Here is a 26357-nt window from a genome sequence, read left to right on the forward strand (position 1 = left end):
TTATAAATGAGGAAAACAAGGGCTAGGGTGGCTTCTCAAGTTCACAGATCTAGTAAGTGAATGGAGCTTGGATTATAACCTAGATAAAGATGTTAGTGTTTGAAATAGAATCTCAAGATCAAATTTCAGATAGAGGGAACCTTAGAAATAATCTAATCTCTTTTCACATACAAGGAAATATTATATATTACATACAGAGACATGGAAGGATTAGGTGACTTATTGAGTGTCAGAACATTAACTGTGTAAGAGCTGGGACTTTGGTCCAGTCTCCTGATTTACAGGTTAATGCTGCTTCATTGGCTCTCCAAACTGACTTTGCATTAAAATTACCTGGGAAACAGTTCTGATAATCTAGATTCCAGGGCCTACCTTCCATAGATTCTTATTTGGAATATAAGCTTTTAAAAATACTCCCAAATTAGTTACAGAACAGGTTTCGGAATTGTGAGTTTTCAGTACATGTGTATCAGTCTAGGTTTGGTCAGAAAAATAGAACCACTACAACTATTACAAGAATAAATGTTTAATATAGAAATTAGGATTTACATGAATTTAGGGAAGAGCTGAGTAATAGATGTCTGAAAGAAGTGACCAGAGGATCAGAGAAACAACCAATAATGACTTTGGCCAGATGCACTGGAATATGTCGAATAGATAGAACTCATGGGGAAATCTGAGAAGCTTCTGAAGAAGTCTGTAAAGTCCCTGTGTCTGGGTCCCACAACCTTCTGTGAATAGTGGCTTTCACTTCACTTATATTTTCCAAATTATATAGAAGTTTCTGTCATTGGCCAACTCTAGCCCAGAGTCATATACACAAGTTAATAGATTCTGGGAATGTAATTGCCCCTTTAGAAGAGAGAATGGTAGTGCTGAGTGAACAACAGGTACGGTGCCCTGTGATCCTCATCTCCTGTGTTCACATCCTTGTATGATCCCCTCCCCTTAAGAGTGGGCAGGGTCTGTGACTTGTTTCTAACCAATGAAATATGGAAAAGGTAATAGGATGTATATGATTACCTTTACGTGATCCATAATATTGTAGTACCTGTCTTGTGGGAGTCTCTTTCCCATCATTCTTTGCAAAGAATCCTACAGATGTAAGGAAATGAATATTGTCAACAACCATGCAAGTGGGCAGGTGGCCCTTCCCTTAGCTGAGCCCCCAAATGAGACCCTACTCCAGCACTTTGACTGCAGCTTCATGAGATCTTAAAGCACAGAATACAATGCCCAGATCTCTGGCTCACAGAGACTATGAGATACTAAATGCATATTAATTTAACCCAACAAGACTGTTGTAACTTATTACATAGCACTGAATGACTAATATGACTGACAATCTGGCAAAAAGAGAAAGAACAAAAACAAAAACAAAACACACCCAAAAGTAGATTATTGATATTACTAAAATCTGAAATATGGGGCATTAGCTTTTGGAACAAGTAGTGAGCAGGAAAGGATTTTTCACTGATTGTGAACAAATGGTGAGCTGTTTTAGTAAGCAGCAAAATATTTGGTAAAACTGGGTCTGCTCTTACTTGAAAGATAGTATATAGGGTGAATAATCTTATAATTTTGATCTGGGTGCTATGGAGGTAAAATAATGAAAGTGATAGCTGGTTGCAACTAACTACATTTGACAAGGTATTCAAGGAAAAAAAAAAGGTTTGGAAAAAAAAAACCACATTGTTTGCAAGCAGAACTTAGAGGAAACATAAATAATTCAGAAATTACAGTATTATAAATGACACTACTTCTCAACAAATCCAAAGTGAGGCCCTTATAACATAACCTTAGTTTAAAGACCAAAGTATGGCTGAAATAGCCTTAGATAGGACCTGGGAAGAATTTAAAAGCATATTTAGTAGATTCTTTTAACGGGAAAAAAACTTCCGGAAAAACCAGGATATGGTCACATAAAAGTCCAAAGGGTCCAAAGTACCCATAATTAAGTCTACAGAAAGATGCATGCCTAAAAAATGACTGTGGGGAATATTTTGGCACATATTATTGACTAGAATCAAATATGTTGAGAGCTGTGTTTGAGACAGAAACTTTTGAGAGAGGTGTGGTAGCAAAATATTTACCAGCCTAAACTAAGAGAATCAGGGATGTATTTGAGTTGCAAAAGACCTCTTGTTCCTACCAAAAAGCATATGTTCTCCCATGTCCTCTTCAGGAGTAGATGTCCAAAATGGTAAAAAAGGAGAGCAGAGTCAAGAATTATGGGAACAATGGACCAGGGAGCTCTTCCTGGCAGAATAACTGGTGCCTAATGAAGGAAAATTACCCACCCCACGGTAGAGAAAACTTACATTTTCCAGCAGTACTTCAGAAATTTTGGGGGAGTGGAGACTGCTATGGGCCAGGAATTATTCTGCTTTCTGAGTGGAAAATAGTATTATAGTCATTCTGTCCCTCTTCCATACTGGATGTTGAGATTGTGGGGATGTATCACTTACCCCCTTAGTTTCTGTGTCTCTGGATCAAGAAGAACTGAATTTGGATTTTAATATATATATTTCCAAAAAAGTGTGTGTGTGTGTGTGTGTGTGTGTGTATCTCACAGCATTCTGGATTTGATGTCTGATGCCATAATTGGATTGTGACATTTGAGGTGTCTTCCCCGCCCCCCCCCCAGAGTGATATTTTGCATAGGTAAAGCACATAAATATTTTTGAACAAGAAAGTGGGGTGTGGTAGATTAGATTATTTAGCAAATATTCACTTCTTTTAGTCTACTTTCTTCAGAAGTGTATTCTCCTGCTCTACCACTATTGGACTTGGCATTATAACTTAACTTGGCCAAAAGAACATAAGCAAAGTTGGCAGTTTACCAGTTATAGGCCTAGACTTAAGGAGGTACCAAATGTTTCTGCCTGTCCCTAGGGGAGCTCCAGAACTTTCCAATAAGAAGAAAATGGCCCTGAGTGGCTGTTGTTTGTTTAGCATAGGTCCTTAATTAATTGGAACAACTTGTCATCTGAATATTTAATGCTTAATGTTTTATATGTAGATTCAAAACAATAATAGAAACCATTGTTTCTACATCCCGAAGTGTACTATATATATTAAGTATATAAGAGTGAAGGGCCTTGATGTATGCAACCAACTCTCAAAGGCTAAAAAAAATGTGTATATATGCATGCATATGACAGGAAGAGGGAGAGATTGAATTTTGGCTACCTAAATCTTTACTGTTACCACTGCATCTCTCAATTTGTGCAGCTCTAGGGGTGGGTAGGGAAGAAGAAGAACAAAAAGGTACAAGGAACTATAAAGTAAAAAGTTATAAAATTGTAAACCAGGGAATACGCTTGTAGTTACACTTTGAGCGCTTAAAAGGGTCCTCATCTTTGTATACCTTGGAATGGGGAGAAGTACACAGATTCAATCTGTTCTGCCTTCTTTTGTTAATGTGGTTAGTGTACTTCCTGAACAGGAGGAAAAAATTATATCTCTTCTTGTCATGTTGACAGCTTTTGCTACATAAATAGATAGCTATGTAGGCAGATACCAAGGTGTGAACTTCCCCCATGCATTTTAATTGGATGTTTGAAATGTGGGATTGAGTGTTTAAATGGTAAGGGTGCCCATCAAATAAAGTCCAGATATCTACTTTAAGTCAGTAAAGTGACCACTGCATAGTTAACAGTGGGACTAGTTTGTTGTACATTAGTAACTAGCTTATAGATCCCAGAAACAGCCCTAAAGAAGGGTGTTTTGTGATCTACAGAGAAAACACTTCTCCCCACATCATTTTTCCCTTAAATCATCCCTGGAAAGGACTGCTTTGGAAAATGAAATTTGGACATCGAGTTTTTTGCAGACCAGAAATAAAGCCCTTTAATTAATTTTTCCCTAGAAGCTTTTTTTTTCTCTTTTTGGCACTCATGAAATATTAATTAATATTAATTTACTTGTGATTAATGAATTGATTAATTGATTGAACAAATATTTACTTAGTGTTTATAATGTTATAGGCCCTGGAGTCATCAGGTAAAAAGCATGGAAGTGGTCACTGCTATCCTGAAGCTTATAATTTGAAAAACCAATAAATTAGTAAAAGAAGAAATATATGAAATAATTGTTAAGTTGCAATGTTTTACAGAAATAAGGGACTACAACAAGCCAAAGAAGTTTTCCCTGAAAAGGTGAAATTCAAACCAAGGCCTAAAGTGAGAGAAAGGAGCTGACATGTGCATATAGAGGGCAGAGCATTTCAGAAGAAAGTGGGGAAAAGCATGATGTCTCCAAGAAAGAGCAAGGAGATTGATGACTGGGGCCCAAGGAGAAGAGTAGTAGGAATTAAGGTGGGGGTAGTAGCTGGGGGCTAGATCAAAGGCCATAGTAAGGAGTTTTATTCAATGTGTAATAGATAGCCTTTAAAAGGTTGGACAATGACATGATTGCTTTGTGTTTTAAGATATTTTTGGCTAGTGTGGAAAGTGTATTAGTGGGTCAAGAATGAAAATGGGGAAACCAGTGAGAAGGGTGGCCAATAGATCAGATAAAGGGGGATGGTGACCAGATTAAAGTGGGTAAAATGGAATAGAAGAGACATAGATTCCAGGTATGTTTTAGAGGTAGATTTGATGGAACCCATTGATAGATTATTTATCAAGGGTGAAAGAGAGAAAAAGAAAATATGCCTTATGGGTTTCTGATTTGGGCAATTACTGAAATGGAATTATAATGAGTGAAGGTCAAAATTTCCATTTTAATATGTCTGTGAAGCATCTAAGTATTGAAGTCAAAATAGTTTTGTGTTTCTGTTGGGAATTCCAAGGGGAAGATTGGACTAGAGATTTAAATATGGTAGATATCACCATAAATTTGTATTTAAAACTATGGCCTGGTGGAGATAGCCAGGAGAGTAAACAGGTAAGAGAATGCCCATGATGGAGCCCTGAGGAACCAGAACATTAAAAGGCTTTAGAGTGATACACTAGCAATGGAGATGACATGGCTAGTGTAGGGAAAGGTAGGTAGTGTGGTGTGATCAAACACACTTACTCCTTTAAGAGAGTAAACTAATGGGGTGCCTGGATGGCTCATTCGGTTAAGCACCTGCCTTTGGCTCAGGTCATGATCCTAGAGTCCTGGGATCGAGCCCTGCATCGGGCTCCCTGCTCAGCGGGAAGCCTGCTTCTCCCTCTCCCACTCCCCCTGCTTGTGTTTACATCTCGCTGTCTCTCTCTCTGTCAAATAAATAAATAAAATCTTAAAAAAAAAAAAGAGTAAACTCATGACCAGGTGAGAAGTTCCTACATTTATAGAGTAGACACAGGGAAAAATAAATGCCCTTTGAAAACATAGACTCTGGCCTCAAAGAATAACTTCTTAAAGCTTTAGCTTGGTATTCAATGTCTTCAACAATCTAAGATATTTCTTTTTATATCCACATATAAACGTTCCTTTCCAAGCCTTCCTCTTCTATTTAGAAGAGAAACCTAGAAGGAAAGACCTTTGATAGGATGACCATAAATTTACGGACCAAATTAGGACCTTTCTGAAAGTGAAAAGGAAGTTAATGGTATTTAAAACAGGTGCAAACCTGGAATGTCCTGGGCAAACCTGGACATGTGCCCATACAAACCTTTGGCAATATTCATGTAAGCTGTTTGTTGTCTGTAGTGCTCTCCTCACTTACTTTTCCACATTCCAGTTCTTGTTAGGGTGCTATCCCAAACTCTGAGAGTTTAGTTTTCCTCTTCTGGACTATGGAAAACTATTTTAGAAGAACAATTGTGCCAGTTGTCCTTGAACATCTCCCATGCATGTGTGCACGTGTTCGTATTGAGATATAATTGACATATATTAGTTTTGGATGTATAACATAAAGATTCAATATTTGTATATATTGCAAAGTAAACACCACAATAAGTCTAGTTAACATCTGTCACCATACATAGTTATAGAACATTTTCCTTGTGATGAGAAATTTTAAGATCTACTCTTAGAACTTTCAAATATATAACACATATTACTAACTATAGTTGCCATGCTATACATGACATCTTCATGATTTATTCATTTTTAACTGGACTTTTCTACTTTTTGACCACCTTCACACATTTCCCATGTCTTAAAAGTTTCTAAATTTTATTTTATATATTTTTAAAATTTTTTTTATTTTTAAAAAAGATTTTATTTATTTGAGAGAGAGAGAGAGATTGAGAGTGCAAGCAGGGGTAGGAGCAGAGGCAGAGGGACAAGCAGATTCTGTGCTGAGCATGGAGCCCAGCATGGGGCTTGATCCCACAACCCCAAGATCATGATCTGAGCCAAAATCAAGAGTAGGATGCTTAACCAATGGAGCCACCCAGGTACCCCTATTTATTTATTTATTTATTATTTATTTGAGAAGGAGGTGGGGAGGGCAGTGAAGATGGAGAGAGAGAGAATCTTAAGCAGGCTCCATGCCGGGTGCGGAGCCTGATGCAGGGCTCTATCTCACAACCCTGAGATCATGACCTGAGCCAAAATCAGGAGTCGGATGCTTCATTGACTGATCCACCGAGGTGCTCCTCTAAATTTTATAAATCAAATAGTTAATATCCAAATCCACACTAATCTGTGGTTACTAATTGTTTATTTTATTTCTTTCTTTATTTTTAATAACAAAATTTGTATTGTAAAGAGGACATTCAGGGATAACTCATTTAACCCAGGGCATGATTCATTGTGAAACATTCAGGCATTGAAAAAGTTAGAAGATAATTTTGAGCATCTGAGTCTTCTAATGCTTCATTATTTCTACTGTAGAGTTTGCTGCCTACTGAATGTCCTTATAGCACCAGCGCTGGGCTACATAAAAGTTAGATGAGACATTAAAGATGTCAAATTTATCCTTGAAGTAAAGATGAAATCAAACTATATTCTTCAAGAAGCTGGATGCTTTCCTTGTTGCAGGAAGTATTTCTGTATTTCTTGTCCCATAAAGATAGAGAACTCTTACAGACAAGAGCACCCATGCCCACAGTGAAGGTCTAACCTTACACAACAGGACATGGAGATAATTGTGTGGCCTTTTTACTGTTTCATTCCATTCTGTGCTTCTCATTGTTGGCTGTTGTCTGCCATTCCCTTATGTGGTGCTGCTTAATCAAAAACTAAGGCTAAAGCCATTGTCTGGAAGCAACTTAAACAATTTAATTCCTTTCCTTTGTATTCTTAGAATTTGCCCAAGCTCCTCTCCTTGATAGGCAACTTTTTTTTTTTGCTTATTTTTCCTTTTGAAACAGCTGACTCGTGGTTTCTTTTATTGTCAATTTATTCTATACTCATTCTGTTTTCTTCCCACTCGAGGAAGAAACATTCTTAAAGTTCAGGAAAGAAAGAAAACCCAATGAAGTTCTATACTGAAAAATCTTTGAGCTCCAATGACGATGGTTTAGATTTGAGATAAAGATATAACTATAAAGTTTGGGTTGGGACTTGTGTGTTATGCACACAGAATAAAAGATTGTTTTTTTCTTTTTAAAGATTTTATTTATTTGACAGAGAGAGACACAGCGAGAGAGGGAACACAAGCAGGGGGAGTGGGAGAGGGAGAAACAGGCTTTCTGCTGAGCAGGGAGCCTGATGCGGAGCTGGGTCCCAGGACCCTGGGACCATGACCTGAGCAGAAGGCAGACCCTTAACGACTGAACCACCCAGGCACCCCAAAAGATTGCTTTTTCTAACAGTTCTCTAAAGCACATGCCGAGTGATTAGACAAAACTCTTGCGTTTGTTCATTGTCATGAACTTTCCAGAGTAGAATAAGCTTAAAAATAATTAATGTGTAGGCAGACCAGTAGGAATGATGAGAGAGACTATAAAGTAGGGTAGAAGAAAATCTCTAACAATTCCCTTTGTCACTCAAGCCCATTCTGAACCTCATTGTTGTTGTTGTTATTGTTTTTTAACTGTCCCTTTTTGGATTGAGAAAATATATTAAAGTAGTATCACCTGTGCACTAGTTTCTTTCTCTCTGTCTTTGGTCCAGTTGCAGTAATTGTGACCATGCCAAATAAGGTTATATTATTGGAAAGTTCATAAATCAAAAGAGCTGACTCTAGAATTTGTTAATTAGTATGGTAAAAACCCAGCTGAAGTAATGTCCTGGAACTGAGTGTCACATTAAGGAAAAGGAACTGCATAATTATGAAAAGTAGAGAAGATAGAACTTTTGGAAAGATACATCTCCACTTGAGAGGGTCTCAGGAATGCTGTAGTTATTCTATTAAAGAGAGAATTTAAAACCAGATGACAAGTTTTATGTGAATTTGGTTACAGAGCCCATTGCAGAGTCAGCAAGCCCTCCTGTCAGTAAAAATCTACAGAATGAATGCATACTCATAAAAATGGAGTTGAGATAAGAATATCTAATGGTGGCTAAATGAGTGAACCAAGAGTAGAAAGAACACAAGTTCCAGGTTTGAAAATGTAAATCCCCCTCTAAGCCACAAATTTCTGATACATGATTGAGTTTTAGAGGTCAAAAAAGGAGCCAGAAATTGTGTCACTATATGCTTGATATTTTATTTTTGGAGCAGAGGTCTATAGCTGTTATCAGATTCTCGAAGAATTTTTGCGATGTAAAAAAGGTTTGAAGTCTCTTTGAGCCCTATAAATGCATGTACTTTTAAAATTCTGTGGAATTTAGGAAATATTTTGGGATTTAGGAAATATTTTATTTCAAAGCAACTCCCCTATTGCTTAACAACAAATTACTTCAGGGATAGAGCTTTGATTACTCCAGTCTCGGCAGGGGGAGGCATGTCAACTAAGGCATACTGGTGGCAGAGCGATTAGATTAGACACAATTGAGTTTGAGTAAGAAATAAAATTACTATCTATATGCTACTGATTTTGAGGATAGTCTCAGCCAGAACTTCTAAGAGTCCTCTACTGTCTGTCTACGTACCCCCTGGGCCATTCTTTTGCTCTGGTGTTCGTTGGTAATTACAGAAAGCAAAGAGCACTTCATATTTGTTTACACCTTCTCTTTATTGTTATTACCAAATGACCCATAGGTGGGAATGTGTAAATGAGCCCTAGTGGTCATTGAAACCAGATTTTGCCTGTAAGCAAATGCTTCCTCTGGAAAATATAACTGACCTAGAATAACTTGGCTCTGGTCCCTTCTCCTTCCTACTCATAAAGCCTTAGGGATGACCCTCTTATCAGTCATTTAAATTCTCATATTCAGGAACTTCTAATGAAGGGCGAACTCTACGTTGCATTTCCATCTTGCTGCATGTTATGGTACAGATAGTCTTGTTTTATAAATGTTTATCAAAACTGTCAGATACTAGAGATTGAAATTGGCATTTCTATTCTTTACTCCCCAGTGACTCATAGAAACTTATCCTTTGACTCATCCATACACTTAAATCTTTTCACACATTAAAAAAAATGTTCTGGAAATAAAAATGTAGACTATTTGTGTTCTTTCCAAAATTAGTCCAAGAAGTAGGTACAATAAAGCTGCATGTATCAGCACTCTCCAGATGGTAAAAGGAAAATAAAGTACCAGATCCACATTCCCTCCTTTTCTCCCTTTTCTGAATATACAGTATAATGATGGTTATTGATCTGAAACTCAACATTTCATTAGCCTTTAAGCTGTACTGAAAAACAAGAATTAAATAAAAAATAGTAGTTTGAAATAGTTTTTGTTCAGAAAATATCATTTTTTCTCTGTGTAGCAAACTCATCCATACCCATTTACTTCAATTACCTCCTATAAGGCAAGTTCCAAGTTTTGTTGCTAATTTTGTTCCAAATTTTGTTGCTAAATTGCCCTCTCTTTTTGAGTTGCAGACCAATACATCCAACTCCTTTCCTGATAGCCATATTATAATTAGAATGATCTTATAAAAGTACAAATTAAATTATTCCATTTAAAGTCATCCATTAGGGCACCTGGGTGGCTCAGTCATTAAGCATCTGCCTTCGGCTCAGGTCATGATCCCAGGGTCCTGGGATCGAGCCCTGCATTGGGCTCCCTGCTCTGCGGGAAGCCTGCTTCTCCCTCTCCCACTCCCCCTGCTTGTGTTCACTCTCTCACTGTGTCTCTCTCTGTTAAATAAATAAAATCTTTAAAAAAAAAAGTCATCCATCGACTTCCTATTTTTTAGGTATAATACAGTATCTTAGTGGACTATTAGACTTTGTATCATGTGATACCTGCTTGGCTCTCTGGCCTTAGCTTTTCTCTCTCTTCTCCCTTTGTGGTGAAGACTGTAGATATGCACCTTTTCTAAACATAAAAGGAAGATTATATTTCTCATTCACTTTTGCAGCTAACTGGGAACAAATGAACAGTTGCCATCAATAGAATGTGAGTGGGAGTGAGGTACCCCACTTGCAATACTAACTTTTCCCATGTGATCTACTTGTTCCTTGGAAGAGAATTCTGAAATGACAAATACACCCAAGGGAAAGAATCTGTATGTTTGAATCACCACTTGGAGCTGAGATACCTGCAGCAACGAATAAACATTCATTAGGTCAAGTTGTTGAGACTTTGTGTTATTAATTGGAGCATTTGAGTTTTTTTATTCTAGTTAATAAACTTCCATTACAAGATCTTTTAACTTTCAATTTCTTGATAACATCAAACTCTTTCTTGCTACAGTGTCTTTGCACACATGAATCTCACTACCAGGGAATGCCCATTCATCTACTCTTCATTAACTAATTCCTGCTTATTTCCAGCTATCAACTTAAATCTGAAATCTACATTAAGTTTCCCTATGACACTAAAAATATTTATTTTTCTTTGGTAAAACTCATTAAAATTTGTATTGCATATTTGCAACCTTAAATTAGTAGTTGTTCACAAAGACATCGGGGCAAATAAAGAGTTGTTGACTCAGCTGCGGTGAAGAGACTTGATTCTGAGATAAAGAAGCATTCATAAACAGTTGACAAAAATGAAGGCTGAGCTGTCAAAGCCCTTTGATTTAGATGTTAAGACTATACATCCTTGGGGTGCCTGGATGACTCAGTCTGTTAAGCGTCTGCCTTTGGCTCAGGTCATGATCTCAGGGTCCTGGGATCAAGTCCCACATTGGGCTCTCTGTTCAGTGGGGAGTCTGCTTCTTCCTCTCATTCTCCCTCTGTGCTCTCTCTCTCAAATAAATAAATAAAATCTTAAAAAGAGTATACATCCTTTTCCTGTATTAAAGTCCTCTTCATATCAAACATATACCTGTTCTGTATCTTGTAATCGTAAATGTGTGCTAAATAGTTTTTAAGAAGTCCAATTCAGACATCTGGATTTTATAAATTTAATGTTATTTTCTGTGAAATATCAATATGCACTAAATGTTTTATTGGCATAATATCTACAGTTGACCAATCAGCTGCAATTTCACATATATAAGCAATTTTGATTATTTTATTGTGTGGAAAAATATAGACTATTTAAGGGTGTTTTCAGGGTTATTATAATAACATATGTCATTCAACATAAAACAGTACAAGTATGAGAATTTTTTCTGAAAGTGGTTTCTTTGACCATGGATTTCTAAAGTCTTAGCAGAAGGGAGTCAAGATCAGAACTTCTCCTATTGAAATATACATTCACAGGTAAGGAGACAACCAAAACAACATATAGGCTTCAGTGAGAAGGGTTCTAATCTTTTGTCCCTCTCCTGTTGGACATCATATCAGTGTGAGACTGCTTTCCCCTTGGGAATCCATTTTAGTCATTAAATTAGTCATGAAAAGAATATGCTTCTCCTTGGAAATGGCAGAGAAATATTTCCCCTTGGAATAGCTTAGAAATACTGTCAGAAAGTGCTTTGCATTTTTTTTAACATAATGAAAAAAAATTGGTCCATCCTCCTAGTGCGGCTATTTTTCTTTCTATGAGTTGAAGTATTGTTGAGTCAAAGGATTTTATCTGATTGATTCAGTGGGACTATGGAAAAGTTTTTTGTTACTGAGTGGGTTGAGGTATAAAGCCTGTAAACCAAGGTAAAAGGTAAAATCTTCAGGCTCTCAGGGTTGATCCATGTTCCAAGTGTGGTTATTTATCCTCTAAAGGGAACCCTGCCCTTTGAGATTAAATTTCCAAATAAAAATTATGATGTACAGGGAATACCCAGGAACTGATGTTCTAAGTGTGTATGTTTTTCCTAAGATTCAGTTAAAGAAGGTGTATTCTTTGACTAGAATGAAATATCTGAATATGAGTAGAAGTTTCTTTGGTTAGAGTTAAATTTAGATATATACAAATTAGAGCCAGTTCACAAAATATAAAAGGTAGAGTATGCTTAGAAAAGAATGATCACTTCTTCAAAAGCTAACTCTCTGAATTATGTCCTAGCAAATATCACAGTTTTTTGGGCTGAGTTGATGGTACAGTCTTCTAACCATTAATTAATTAATTAATTCAATTAAGGCATATCAAGTAACTCTAGGAATTGCTTTATGTATTATGTGTACAAAAGTGTACAAAGCAGACGGAGTCCTCTGCTTTTATTCTATTATTCTAATGGATCTATTATTCTAGTAGTGGAAGACCAACAATAAGTAAAATAAAATGAATAAAATTTGACTAAGTTAGAAGGTAATAAGTGCTATAATATAAATAAAAAATAAAAATAAATAAAAAGGAAACAATAGTGATATAGATTTGTTGGAGGATTTACATGTGAAATTTTAAATATCATGGCCAGGAAAGACCACACTAAAAGATAAAATTATGAGCAAGACTTGAAAGGGGTGAGGCAGTCACCTGTATATGTATTTGGGGAAAGATAAAACCAGCAGGTAGATGGAATAGGAAGTGTAAAATCTCAGCAAGGATCCAAATTTCTGAAAAAAATCTTGAGTGTCTTTTTCTCCTCAACAGGTTCACACATGGAGTTTAAAAAATATTGTGGATATTCCTATTCATAAGTTGGCTTGGGATCATGGTTGTTCATGTTATAATTATCCTTCATAATTTATAGGTGTATTTCATATGTTCTATTGCCTTGTGTACCATATACATGTATCATACACAAACACACACATCACAGCACACTCACATATCACATTCACACACATATTTGACTAATACTAGCTGCTAAACCAGTAGCCCCCAAGACTATAAAATACAAGTTTATTCCTTGCTCATGAAACAGTTTAATCAGAGTGTTCCTGGTTGGGGAGAAGCTTTTCTTTCCATAATAATTCAAGGATAGAGACTCTTTCCATCTTTTAGGTCTGTCTTAGCAGAAAGGGAGAGAGCTGAGCTCAATTAGTGACTTTTTTTTAAGAAGCCAGTATTTTATTTAAATTGTTAAATGTATTATACATACAAAAAGGTGTATATAGAATGTATATAAATAATTTAAAGATGAATAAAATGAATATCCATATACTCTTTATGCAGTTAAAGAATCAATTATTACTGTGGCCTTCAAGGCTCACCCCAATTACATATCCTTCCACTCCAGAAGAAATCATTCTCCTAAATTTTCTGGTAATCATTTCTTTGCCTTTGTTTTAGAATGTGCCACATTTGTGGCTATTTCTACTCATGTACTATTTCATTCTTTCCTGTTTTTAAATGATATAGTTGAATGTTATTGTGTACAGTCATCTCTGACTTGGTTCTTTCATTCAATATTATTTTATAATTCATCCATGTTGATATTGTGGTTACAAATCATTCACTTCACAACTGCTTTTTATTCCATTGTGTGAATATACCACAATGTATGTTTTTATTTCTCCTTAGAAGGACATTATATTACTTTTTTTCTCCAGTTTTGAACTTTTCTTTGTATTTCAATTTTTTATTTCAATTCTAGTTAGTTAACATATATGGTAAAATTGGTTTCAGGTGTAAAATTTAGGGATTCATCACTTACCTATAACACCCAGTGCCCATCACAAGTACCCTCCTCAATACCCATCACACATTTAGTGCATCCACCACCCACCTCCCTCCATCAACCCTCGGTTTGTTCTCTATAGTTAAGTCTCTTATGGTTTGTTTCCCTCTCTCTTGTTTTTTTCCCTTCCCCTATGTTCATCTGTTTTGTTTCTTAAATTCCACGTATGAGTGAGATCATATGGCATTTGTCTTTCTCAGACTGACTTATTTTACTTAGCATAATACACTCTAGCTCCATCCATGTCATTGCAAAAGGCAAGATTTCATTCTTTTTAATGGCTGAGTAATATTCCATTGCATTCACACACACACACACGCGCACACACACACACACACACCACTTCTTCTTTATCCACTCATCAGTGAATGAATACTTGGGCTTTTTCCATAATTTGACTATTTTTGATAATGCTGCTATAAATATTGATGTGTATGTGCTCCTTCAAATCAGTATTTTTGTGTCCTTTGGGTAAATACCTAGTAGTACAATTGTTGAGTCATAGGTAGTTCTGTTTTTAACTTTTTGAGGAACCTCCATACTGTTTTCCAGAATGGCTGCACCAGCTTGCATTCCCACCAACAGTGTAAGAGGGTTCCCCTATCTCTCCAACCTGGCCAACATCTGCTGTTTCTTACGTTGTTAATTTTAGTCATTCTGATTGGTGTAAAGTGGTATCTTATCGTGGTTTTGATTTGTATTTCCCTGATGATAAGTGATGTTGACCATCTTTTCATGTGTCAGTTGGCCATCTGTATGTCTTCTTTGGAAAAATATCTGTTCATGTCTTCTGACCATTTCTTAGCTGGATTATTTATTTTTTGGGTGTTGAGTTTGATAAGTTCTTTATAGATTATGGATACTAATCCTTTATCAGTAAGTCATTTGCAAATATCTTCTCCCATTCCATAGGTTGTCTCTTAGTTTCCTTGATTGTTTCCTTTGCTGTGTAGAAGTTTTTTTATCTTGATGAAGTCCCAATAGTTCATTTTTGCTTCTGTTTCCCTTGCCTCCAGAGACTTGTCGTGTAAGAAGTTGCTGGAGCTGAGGTCAAAGAGGTTGCTATCTGTGTTCTCCTCTAGGATTTTGCTGGTTTCCTTTCTCATATTTAGGTCTTTCATCCAATTTGAATTTATTTTTGTGTCTGGTGTAAAAAAGTGGTCCAATTTCATCTTCTGCATGTGGCTGTCCAATTTTTCCAACACTATTTGTTGAAGAGACTATTTTTTTTCCATTGGATATTCTTTCCTGCTTTGTTGAAGATTAGTTCACCGTATAGTTGTGGGTCCATTTCTGGGTTTTCTATTCTGTTCCACTGATCTATGTGTCTATTTTTGTGCCAGTACCATACTGTCTTGATGACTACAGTGTTGTAGTATAGTTTGAAGTCTGGAATTGTGATGCTTTCCACTTTGCTTTCCTTTTTCAAGATTGCTTTGGCAATTTGGGGTCTTCTGTGGTTCTGTACAAATTTTAGGATTGTTTGTTCTAGCTCTGTGAAAAATGCTGGTGATATTTTGATAGGGTTTGCATTAAATGTATAGATTGCATTTCTATATACCAATAATGAAACAGCAAAAAGAAAAATCAAGGAATCGAACCCATTTACAATTGCATCAAAAACCATAAGAGACCTAGGAATAAACCTAACCAAAGAGGTATAAGATCTGAACTCTGAAAAGTATAGAATACTTATGAAAGACGTTGAAGAGGACACAAAAAAATGGAAAAACTCCATGCTCATGGATTGGAAGAACAAATATTGAACTGTCTTTTGTTACTGCATGTATATGAGTGATTTTCTAAGATATTCTTTTGGACATTTTTTATACACCTCTTCAAGTTCTTTTAATTTCATCTGTATCTTCAGCATCTTATAAACCTCATTTGCTGCCAAGCCTGATATGTTGTCTTGTTCTCTGGCTCTTCTTACCACTTCTAGACTTGAATGAAGTGACTGTCACAGAGTAAAGAATCCAGCTTCCCAAGTGCAGCAATTGGGAAGTGCAGCATTGTTTCCCAAGTGAAACAATGTAAAGTGAGACAGAGTGGACTTTCTTATGGGGCAAACTTTGACCAAAGAAAGAAAGGAAATAGAAAGGAATGGATAGATAATTTCCTGTTCTTTCCTGCATCCAGTGGACTATTCTAATGCATATTTTCTTCTCTAGAGCCTTTTCATAATCATGCCACAGGACCATGTAGGATGCAGTAGTCCAAAATTAGCTTTTGCTCATTCTTAGCTCATTCTGAAGCAGTGGTCAGTAGAATAACTCATCACTTTATATTACTTTTCATTTTTCCCTGTCTCACTTTTATTTTCCCTCACACTCTTTGTCCTGGGATTGCAACTCTCAAATTAACAATTGGTATTATGACTCTGTTTTTCAATCTAGGTGAAGACAGTTATACAGTAATTTTAAAATCGTGGGTTATTAATCTATTTTCCAAAATGGTTGTCCCAGCAACAATGGATGAACTTTCCCATTTGTTTCACACTAGGAATGTTGGAATTGGCCAACTTATATACTTTAGGGGTTGGAAATTGTATCTCATTGAGTCTTTTAGAATCATCTTCTATTACTGTTCTAATAAACTGGAAGATCAATTAGGTAAAGTATAAAGCTCCTGCCTGTGTCTTAGAAGGCACTCAGTGGAAATTAGTTTCTCTTGCTTTCCCAGTCAGTTCCTATTGCCATAACCCTTTTGACAAACTGATAACCTGAATTTCTATCTCACCGCTAAGACATCTTTACCTGATATCAAAGAGGGTCTGACAACTCAATAGTCCCCAAACAAGCTAATCATTTACTGTGTACCATATCCCCTCAATTGTGCTTCCCCTCCTCCCTGTAACTTGGTTAACTTCTAGTCATCCAAGATAAAGCTGATACTACAGCTACCTTTCCACATATTCACATCTGCTATATGAGTAAAGCTCATCAATAAAATTTTATAATAGGATTCAAAATCCCATTTTTTCTATTGTTTAAGGAACTTATTTTTTTCCATATATGATCTATTCCTTGAAACTGCTTAAGAATAGAGAAATATGATTTACACCTGGAGGATTGGGGTTGGAACCTGGAGGATTGGGGTTGGAAAAGAAGGTCTTATATGGTCCACGATGAAGCAAATTTCTAAAAGAGTAACTCCCTTTAATTACTTTCCTTACCTTTCTTCTTCTCACATTTGTTCCTCTAATGACTTTTTACTGCGATCTTAACCACACTAAACTTCTGTATAAAGTTCTGTATAGTAGATACCCAATACACTTTTTTAAAGTAAATAAATCTGCATCATTTATTAAGTTTTGATTTTGAATGAAAAGGATTTAGAAGTCTGAATTATTACTTAATGTGGAACATTAAGATCACCCTTTTCGTTCATATTTTGTAGACTCAATTTACAAGTTCTTTTGTATGTACAATGCTATCTTCCCTTATTATATATTTCTGATCCATTTTATGCCCTCATTTCTGCCTTTTTGTGTCACACTTCTGATTCTTCCCCTAAATTTATTTTTTCTCTTTATCTAATTTACTTAAACATTTTTAGCTTTTCGATGATAGTAAAAAAATTCTACGTCATCATGGAGAAATTTTTATCTTGGAAAATGACCTTAACATTTTGACTTGTGATTTTCTGCCACTCCATTCAATTGTAATCTTTATATTAGTAATTACTGTAAGAAAAAAAATGTTTAGATTTCAAAAGCTCAGAAAGAAATGTGAGCAGTTTCTTTCTACTTTTGGGGCTGATAGACGCTGCAACACAAACTGCCTTTGTTGCAGGTAATTTAAATCACAAACACCTACCATGTTTAAATTTTGTTCTGAATAGCAGTTTGTATTTTAAAACTATTTATAGCATGCAATTTCATTCCTGGGATTACCACCGCAGAGGACAAAATGCCAGGAGAGGAAATGTGTTTAAAAGGGTAAAATATGAGAGAACAATGAGGCTGGATGGACTCAAATGGCTAGATTATTTAGCCTCAATTTAGGCAAACACCTAAATCACCCAGATCAATGTTGAATTTCAACCTTTATGTCCTTGCAGCCTCCCCAGATGAGGTGAAATATTAATGATGCTGCTGGTGAGGCCACCATGTCTGAGCAAAAATCAATTTGTTTTTACTCTCATTTTGTGCACTAGAAATTAACATCATTTCTCTCCCATTCAATTATTTGGGGAGCTAGAGAAAAAAATGCAGTCACTCCCAGATTCATTTTAAATTTTTACATGCATTTTTCCAGGCTTCCGAATTGCTGCACTTTTGAAATCTTGGTTGCTACTCTCTATACAACCTCCAGGCCTTTCATATGTTTGTTCTAACCTAGACACCAAATTTTATGAAATCTGTTAGAGGAGGAATGACATACAGTGTAAAGAATTCTTTATGCCTTGATATTGCTTAGTCTAGTCACATTGTATTACTTTTCTATTTTTTTTATGTTTTCCAAAAGGAGTATCAGGTTATTCGCTTAATAAAGTTATGAGTTTCAAAGTATTGTGGTCCCTTCTCATGTCAATTGAAAATATCCTTAAATGTTTGTAAAACATCTAGGCCTAGTAATCAATAACTTAAATCACTGACTAAAGAATTAGTCATTTTAACCAAAATGAGATTAAAGTTTCAGCCATCCTATCTGGAAGATTAATTAAGGTGGCTAAAACATCAGTTCAACCAACTAGCCTACTGGAGCTGAAATGGGAACACAATTTTTTTTTTAATTGAGTTACATTGTACATATATACATAATACATATTTATATATACATACACAGGCATACACACATCTATATGCACATACACAATCCATAAATATAAATATTGGCATTGCCAATAGAATTTTTGGGTTCTACCCATTACTGGAATCTATTCTTTTTTTTTTAAGATGTTATTCATTTTTAGAGAGAGAGAGAGTACACGCAAGAGTGGAGAGAGACAGAGGGAGAGGGAGAAAGACTCTGAAACAGACTCCCCACTGAGCAAAGAGCCCAATGAGGGGCTCAGTCACAACCAGGAGACCATGACCTAGGCGGAAACCAAGAGTCCAATGCTTTACCGACTGAGCCACCCAGGTGCCCCTACTGGGATCTATTCTTGGTGGAGCTAGCAATTAACTTCATAACTTAGTTATCAGATCATTCATGTTTGAATAAAGATAATGCCAAACACAGCTTTGACTAGGTACTCCAAATGATGATGAACTGTATTACTTAATTACTTAAATGGGAAGTATGGTATTTTGGAGTTGAGAGATCTGAGTTTTAATTTTTAGTTTTCAATGTGCTAATGATGTGTGAAATTATGCCAAGGCCCACATTTGAGACTCATCCTACAGAATCCACATATATGCCCTCAGCAAAGTCACAGAACATATCTGTTTCAGGATTTTTACTCTTAAAATAAGGAAATTAGGCTAGATGATTTAAGTTTTTTTCTAATCTTGCATTTCATGACACTCATCAAATTTAGGAATGTCTGAAATATTGGGCTTTATCCTACGAAATGATAAAGTATGGTATGTTTAAAATGAATATGCAAAGCAAATGGAAATATCTTCAAGATATAGTATTAAATGAAAAAAAACAGTTATTACATACTTATTAGATTCCATCATATTTTTATATAGTTTCTCAAATGACACCTCACCAGACAAATTGTCCCTGACCACCCTATATTAAATACTCCAACCCGTTCACTCAAGTTAAACTTTCTACCATCACTCCTTGTCTTCTTTTTCTTCATGGTGCCATACCACGTGATGTCATATTAAACATTTTACTTTTTCTTTATTTCTTCCTTTCTAAGTTTCTTATGAAAAAAATAAATTCCAAGAGACTAGAATATTTACTTTGTTCACTGTTGAATTCCTAGGATTTAAAAATAGTTCTTTGCATAAAGTAGATGCTCACTGTATGTATGTATTCATTTTGGAGACATGATGATTTTTTAGGAACAATAAATAAAAGTTGTTTACCATTTATAGTTTGATAAAAAAGAAAAGGGGCTTAGTGAAGGGGCTTAATGGAAAAGAAAAGAGCTTTTCATTTTACATCTTTTGTACCATTTGAATTTATCATGTGCCTGCATTGTATTAATATATACATGAATGAAAGACATTAGACACACCATCAAAACCCTGAGACCTAGTGAAAATCTCAGGTGTAATATTTCTAACTCATGGACCTTATTGAAGACTTTAAGGGTAGAAATTAGATCCTTATTTTCTAAAGCCAAGTATGTGATATGTTTAAAAAGTAAGCTAACAATAAATATTAGAGATAAAATTCTAAATACAAAATGCTTGTTTTCTCATACTAAAGGTGGTTTAGGTTTACTATTTGTATCATGTTGATAATCTGGATAAATTTTGCCACTACAGCAAAAATATGAGATGTTTTTGCTTTTCTTGTATTTTTAAATGTACTCTCCAAATTTTCTGTAAAAATCACTACACAGTTTGCAATTTTTTAGGGCTGCAAAGAATAAAACTTACCTCATCCCCCCAAATAAGCAAAAAACATAATGGCTTACACAGAGTAGGGATGTTTTTTTGCTGTTTGTTTATTTGTTTGTTTTGGTCTCATATAATAGAAATTTAGAGATAGAGGGTATGGAGGCTGGTATAATGGTTTTAGGAAGTCTTTAGGGACTCAGGATGCTTCTAAACTGGTCCATAGTCCTTAGCAGGGGCTGCTATAGCTCCAGCCATCGCATCCAAATTTCAAGCAGCAGTAATGAACTAGAGGGAAAAGACAAAAAGAGCACACCTCCATGAAGAATCAGCTTGAAACTTCATGGAGAACTTCCCCAATTTACCTCCAAAACATCTGTTTACAATATTGTCAATTTTGTAAGACCTTAGTCTCATGGCTATATCTAGATAAGAGCAGTCAAGTAATGTATTCTTGTGAATAGTTATATTAATGGTCTGAATTAGTTTGATATAATAGCAATGAAAGAAGAGAAAAGGCATTTGAGAGGCATAGAGTCTCTGTCATAATCAACTACTGTTTTGCAATCAGAAATATATTATATACACATTAATGTAAAAAAAATCAAAGCAAAGCAAAAAAAATAAAACAAAAACAAAACAACACCCTGATGATATTCTGCTACTTTCTGGAAATTAATTTATTTTTTTCCTCAGATATCCATTGTTAGCCATGAAAACAGGCTTTCCTAGAAGGAAAATAGTAGGTAATAGTTGGGACAATGGGATCTTGTAGTGAGTTCTCTGTTTTTGAGAGCAGGAAAGCTTTTGTTCATATCTCTTTGTATTTTACGAAAAAAGAAGAAATTATGGTACTAAGATGGACAGGAAATGGGCGCCTGGGTGGCTCAGTTGGTTAAGCGACTGCCTTCGGCTCAGGTCGTGATCCTGGAGTCCCGGGATCGAGTCCCGCATCGGACTCCCTGCTCGGCGGGGGGTCTGCTTCTCCCTCTGACCCTCCCCCCTCTCATGTGCTCTCTGTCTCTCATTCTCTCTCTCTCAAATAAATAAATAAAATCTTTAAAAAAAAAAAAAAAAAAAAAGATGGACAGGAAATGCTTTATGTCTATAGAGACCCTGGATGTTTGAAAGACAGCTGTCAATTTTCTCAATGTTTTATCATAAAGCCACTAAGAAAGAAGCAATGAGTTTAAGGCACAATCTGGTAGAAATCTTGGAATGGGGAGGGATGACTATGAGTGATGAGAGGATTTCACACTTGATGTTTTCAATTTTCACATGCAACTCAAATATTTCATGTTTGCAATATTATTTTGTTTAATTACATCTTTTTTTTTCCATTTGAGAGTAGTCATTTATTACTGACCAGATTACAAAAGTAATCATGGTAGATACCTTAGTTCATCCTTCTAATAAGCCTATTGATCTGGTCTTCCCTGTGGCCAGCATTTCCACCTTCTACAAAATGGGTGGTCTTTTTCTTCATTCCCCCTCATGGAGAGGATAATTTGAAGGTCCATAAAAAGTTGTTTGCTTCTTTGAAACATTTTCCAACAGTAGAGATCTCGTGAATCAGATCCTCCATGCAGATGATGTCATATTTACCAAGAGATCAGGCAATCAATGTGTTATCTGTCAGGGCAATAGCTTCCTGTTGATTTTACCATAACCATGCTTGTAGATTGGTTCACTCACCGACTTCAGGTTTGGGTACCTCCGTGCTGTATATGGTTCCACAATCCTTAGCATGTTAACTGAAGTCTTGTTGAGCTTAACAAAATTACCACTGAAAATCTGTCAAAGGCGAAGAAGCTGCAACACCTTCTGAACCTTTGGGCTCACACCACTGATACCTCTAATCCTGATGACAAATGCCAATTTGGGTTCCTCAGGTACAGAGAAGTTGCCAGCTTTTTTTGCCATCCTTGCCATTCGAATCTCAGTTCTGTACATCTGCCTATATTCTTTGTGGTAATGCTTAGCTTTTTCATAGATAAGCTTCCTCTTTGCCTTTTGAAACATCTTTTGAGAAAACTTCTTTCTCAGACGCTTGATCTTCAACTCTGCAAAATTCCTTTGCTTCTTAAGTCTTTCTGGCACAGCAGGAACATTCTTTTTCTTCTCTTCTGTACCCTCCCTGGTTCTAGCCAGAAATGAGCTAATTATATCTCTTCATATAAATCATGCTTAGCATTTTTTGAGCTGGAGTCTTCTAGGGAGATAATTCTTTTATGTTTCTGTGTGTCTTGCAAGCAAAGGCACTGCTTGACTTTTTTGCTGAACTGTCCTTCAGAGATGTTTGTCTAGTGAGCAAACTTGGAAGACAGAGATACTATTTCTCTCTGGAGCAAAGTTCATCTTTGTTTGCTCTCCAGCATTCTCTTAGTCTGTTCAGGCTGTTACAACAAAATACTACAGAGAGGGTGGCTTATAAACAACAGAAATGTATTTCTCACAGTTCTGGAGGCTAGAAGTCTAAGATCAGGGTGCTGTTGTGGTCTGGTGATGGCCCTCTTGTATGTCACAGACTTCTCATTGTATCCTTACATGGTGGAAGGAGTGAGGGATCTCTGTGGGGTGTCTCTTATAATGGCCTCTACCCTCCCAACCTAAGCATCTCCCAAAGCCCCCTTCTCTTGATACCATCATATTGGACATTAGGATTTTGACATATGAATTGGGGGAGAACATACATTCAGACCATATTGAGTATAATAAAGACCATGTCTCCCTCTGGGGAAAAGTTCAGACGAGCTTAAAGTCCATTCCTCTCCTGCAGGTATCACCTTGCACTCTTCCCATTGCCCTGTGGGAATTGTGGCTTGGCAAAGTGATACAAAATGATGATGCTCTGGCTACTGCTACTACTACTGTAAATAATAAACTGTCCATTGTCTCTGACTCAGGAATCTCTTATATTCTGCTGGTAACCATGAAACTGGTGGGCTAATGTATTAGTTGGAAGTAAATCCTTTATAGTTCTTGAGAGGCATTGAAAGGGACTTACTAGGTCCACGATGCCTACAACTCCCATATTTCTAAGGAAAGCTAATGATGTGACCCTCCCTTCCTGATAGTGGTTACTTAAAGCAGGAATGCATTTGTGCCCATGAGCTGCCATATGTAAACGGTCATGGGCTCGCAACAATTATGACATGGCCTAATATGGGAAGGCTGCCCAACTGTCAGGGTCCCTCTGACCTAATCTAATCCTCTTTTTTGGAGGCATGACTGGGAGACAGAAAGAGCACTAGTGGTTGTGATTAATGCATATGCTAACAGATGTACTGGATAAGCATTAGAATCTGGAGGCATAGTCATGCATCTTTAATAGTCACATTCTTCAACAAGGACACCACAGCTGCTCTTGGACACCTGGGGAAACTGCTAATTCCCCCCAGCAGTAATACTTGTTTCTAGGGTGTGTGATTTTCCTTGCTTCTCTATGTTCCCTTTTAATATCTCTTCCTGACTGAAAGTAACCAGAATGTGCTTCTGCTTCATTTAAGAGACAAGCTAACAAAGGGGAGAAAAATGATGACTTCCCCAAATTAAACCTGGATTCTAAAGATAAAGATTTATCAGTTGCAAGTTTTAAATAAACTATGCTTCTAGTATTTTCTGGATGAAAGGATTTAGAAATCCTGATCTGACAATCAGGTATTAAATCTGCCAGCAACAGATGCTGCTAAAACATGAATTTAAAACAGCTTATTTGTGTTGGTACAACATTAGGATCATTTCAGAATAACTGATTATAATGTGCTGTAGATTTTCTACCTATTGTGTTATAATACCTGTCTTGAGAGATAGAAGTGATATCCCTGACAATTGATTAGGTTAAATGGAACAACCTCAAAAGTCTTCAAAGAGAGGTCTAAGAAAGCAAAATGTTCATTATTTTATATAACTTAAAGTTTTTCAGGAGCAATTAACTCAGATTAAAAAACAAAGAATCAAAATATGTGGGTTTTGGCAATAGCTCCTACTTTGGTCATCTAGATATTTATAGAAAATATTTTCCCCAGAGGGAGGCATGGTCTTTATTATACTCAATATGGTCTGAATGTATGTTCTCCCCCAATTCATATGTCAAAATCCTAATGCCCAATATGATGGTATCAAGAGAAGGGGGCTTTGGGAGATGCTTAGGTTGGGAGGGTAGAGGGCTCTTTCAGGTGATCTTCTTCCAGATTTCCAAACATGAAACAATGTACTGGCATTAGTACAAATTAATAATGATTGTCTACACTGGGAAAAGAATACCACAGCCTCTGATTCTCTGTGTTAAACTGAACATTGAGCTTGAGCAGGCAGGGAGGAAATCTTACTTAGCTTTTCTCAACTAATGTTAACACAAAATTTAGATCATCTTACTATAGCCAGTAGTCCTCAGATGTCATGCATGAGACAATTTACCAAGTGGAAAATACAATCTCACTATCTTACTCTCTAGCACAAAATGAATATAAAGTGCAGATTTAGTGGAATAAGATTGCCAACTCTGGTAATGTTCACTAAAATATTAGTAAGTAATTTTATAATACATCCAAAGAGATAAGAGATATAGATCTCTCTCTCATACTCTCTGTCTCCTTCTGTGTGTGTATGTGTGAGTAACTATACATATCCTGGATCTGATCTCCTGACTTTATGTTTAATAATCACAGAGATCCCTTATATTGAGCCAAACCTTTGTTTCCCAAAGAGTGTTTTATGAAATACTAATTATGTTAAATGGAAAATTTAATATGGAAAATTTAACATGTAAAAATGTTTAGAAATAGTACATTTCAAAACTTGGCATATATTATCTGCTCTCATAGACTCCCAATGTTAATGACCCTAATTTAAGTTTCTGAGAATTTGTGCACCATAGAAACCTGTTTAATTTTTAAAGTCATATTCCCAATCTTATATAGCAAGGAAATATTTTTGAATAATATTTATCAACCTCACACAGAACTTGTGTTCTGTGTAACTGCTGCTTGCAGTTGAACACTCTATAAATTGGGGTGTACAAAAAGTTTCTCCATTTTCTTTTCTTTTTTTTTAAAAAAATAACTCTTTTAATTATCACCATAATCTCTGTGCTTTGCTGGATAGTGGGGTGTGATGGGGTAAGGATGAGAAACCAATTTGAAAGTGCCAATTTGCTATACCTTAGACCTTTCTGGTTCAAAGCAGTTTCTGGCAAACATAGACTCTTTCTGGTAAATACTCAGAAGCTCAGAGACTATTCTTGCCTCTAGTTGCAATCCTAGATGAACCTGGAATCAAGTGGGAATTTACTGTTGCCCATGATGCCTAGGGATGAGGATTGTGGCCTCAGACCCATTAAGTGGTCTTGAGCAGTTGTTTTGACTGCCTTGTTTGAAGCTTGTCCACTGACTTGTCTGCTGGAATTTACGGTTGGCATCTGTACTGGTTTATCCATGGTCTGTCCTACTGGCAGGATCAAAATCCTTGATGACTTGGCCTCACTTTGGTTTTCACTGACATTGCAGATATCTGGATCTCAGCCAGATTTGGTTTCCCAACCCTCATGTCAGAGCAGTCTTATGTCTGTCTTCTGAATTCTCAACTCAGGTGACCTTCTCTTCCCCTCCAGCACACGCAGGATTTCCTAGACTGATTTCACACCACAGAGAGGCATAACACAAGCCCTCTCTATGCCTAAATGTCAAGGACACCATTCACACAACACTGTGGCTGCCCACGAATGCACAGGGGCTGTTTCAGGTGATCTTCTTCCAGATTTCCAAACATGAAACCAGATGTATGACCCCAGCAGCTTTTGGCAGATTCTCCTTAGACTCTCTGAGACCTCTCTTATATCAACTCTCCACCCCACCCCACCCCACCCCACCCCATTTCCTACCTCTTGACCCTGCAGAGATGAGATTGTTTGAAGTGAGGAAAACTGAACTCCTTATAGAATAACAGAAGCAGTAGAATGTAGTTTCAAAAGCATCAGCTCTGGACCTAGCATTCTTGAGT

The 26357-nt window shown here is 36.4% G+C and overlaps 1 pseudogene; it reads right to left on the reverse strand.

Annotated features, from left to right (window-relative positions):
• Positions 1–21753: 21753 nt before the first annotated feature.
• Positions 21754–22487, reverse strand: LOC110583947 (annotated as a pseudogene).
• Positions 22488–26357: the final 3870 nt, after the last annotated feature.

This window comes from Neomonachus schauinslandi, chromosome 2 (genome assembly GCF_002201575.2).
Source record: "Neomonachus schauinslandi chromosome 2, ASM220157v2, whole genome shotgun sequence".
Lineage (NCBI taxonomy): Eukaryota > Metazoa > Chordata > Mammalia > Carnivora > Phocidae > Neomonachus > Neomonachus schauinslandi.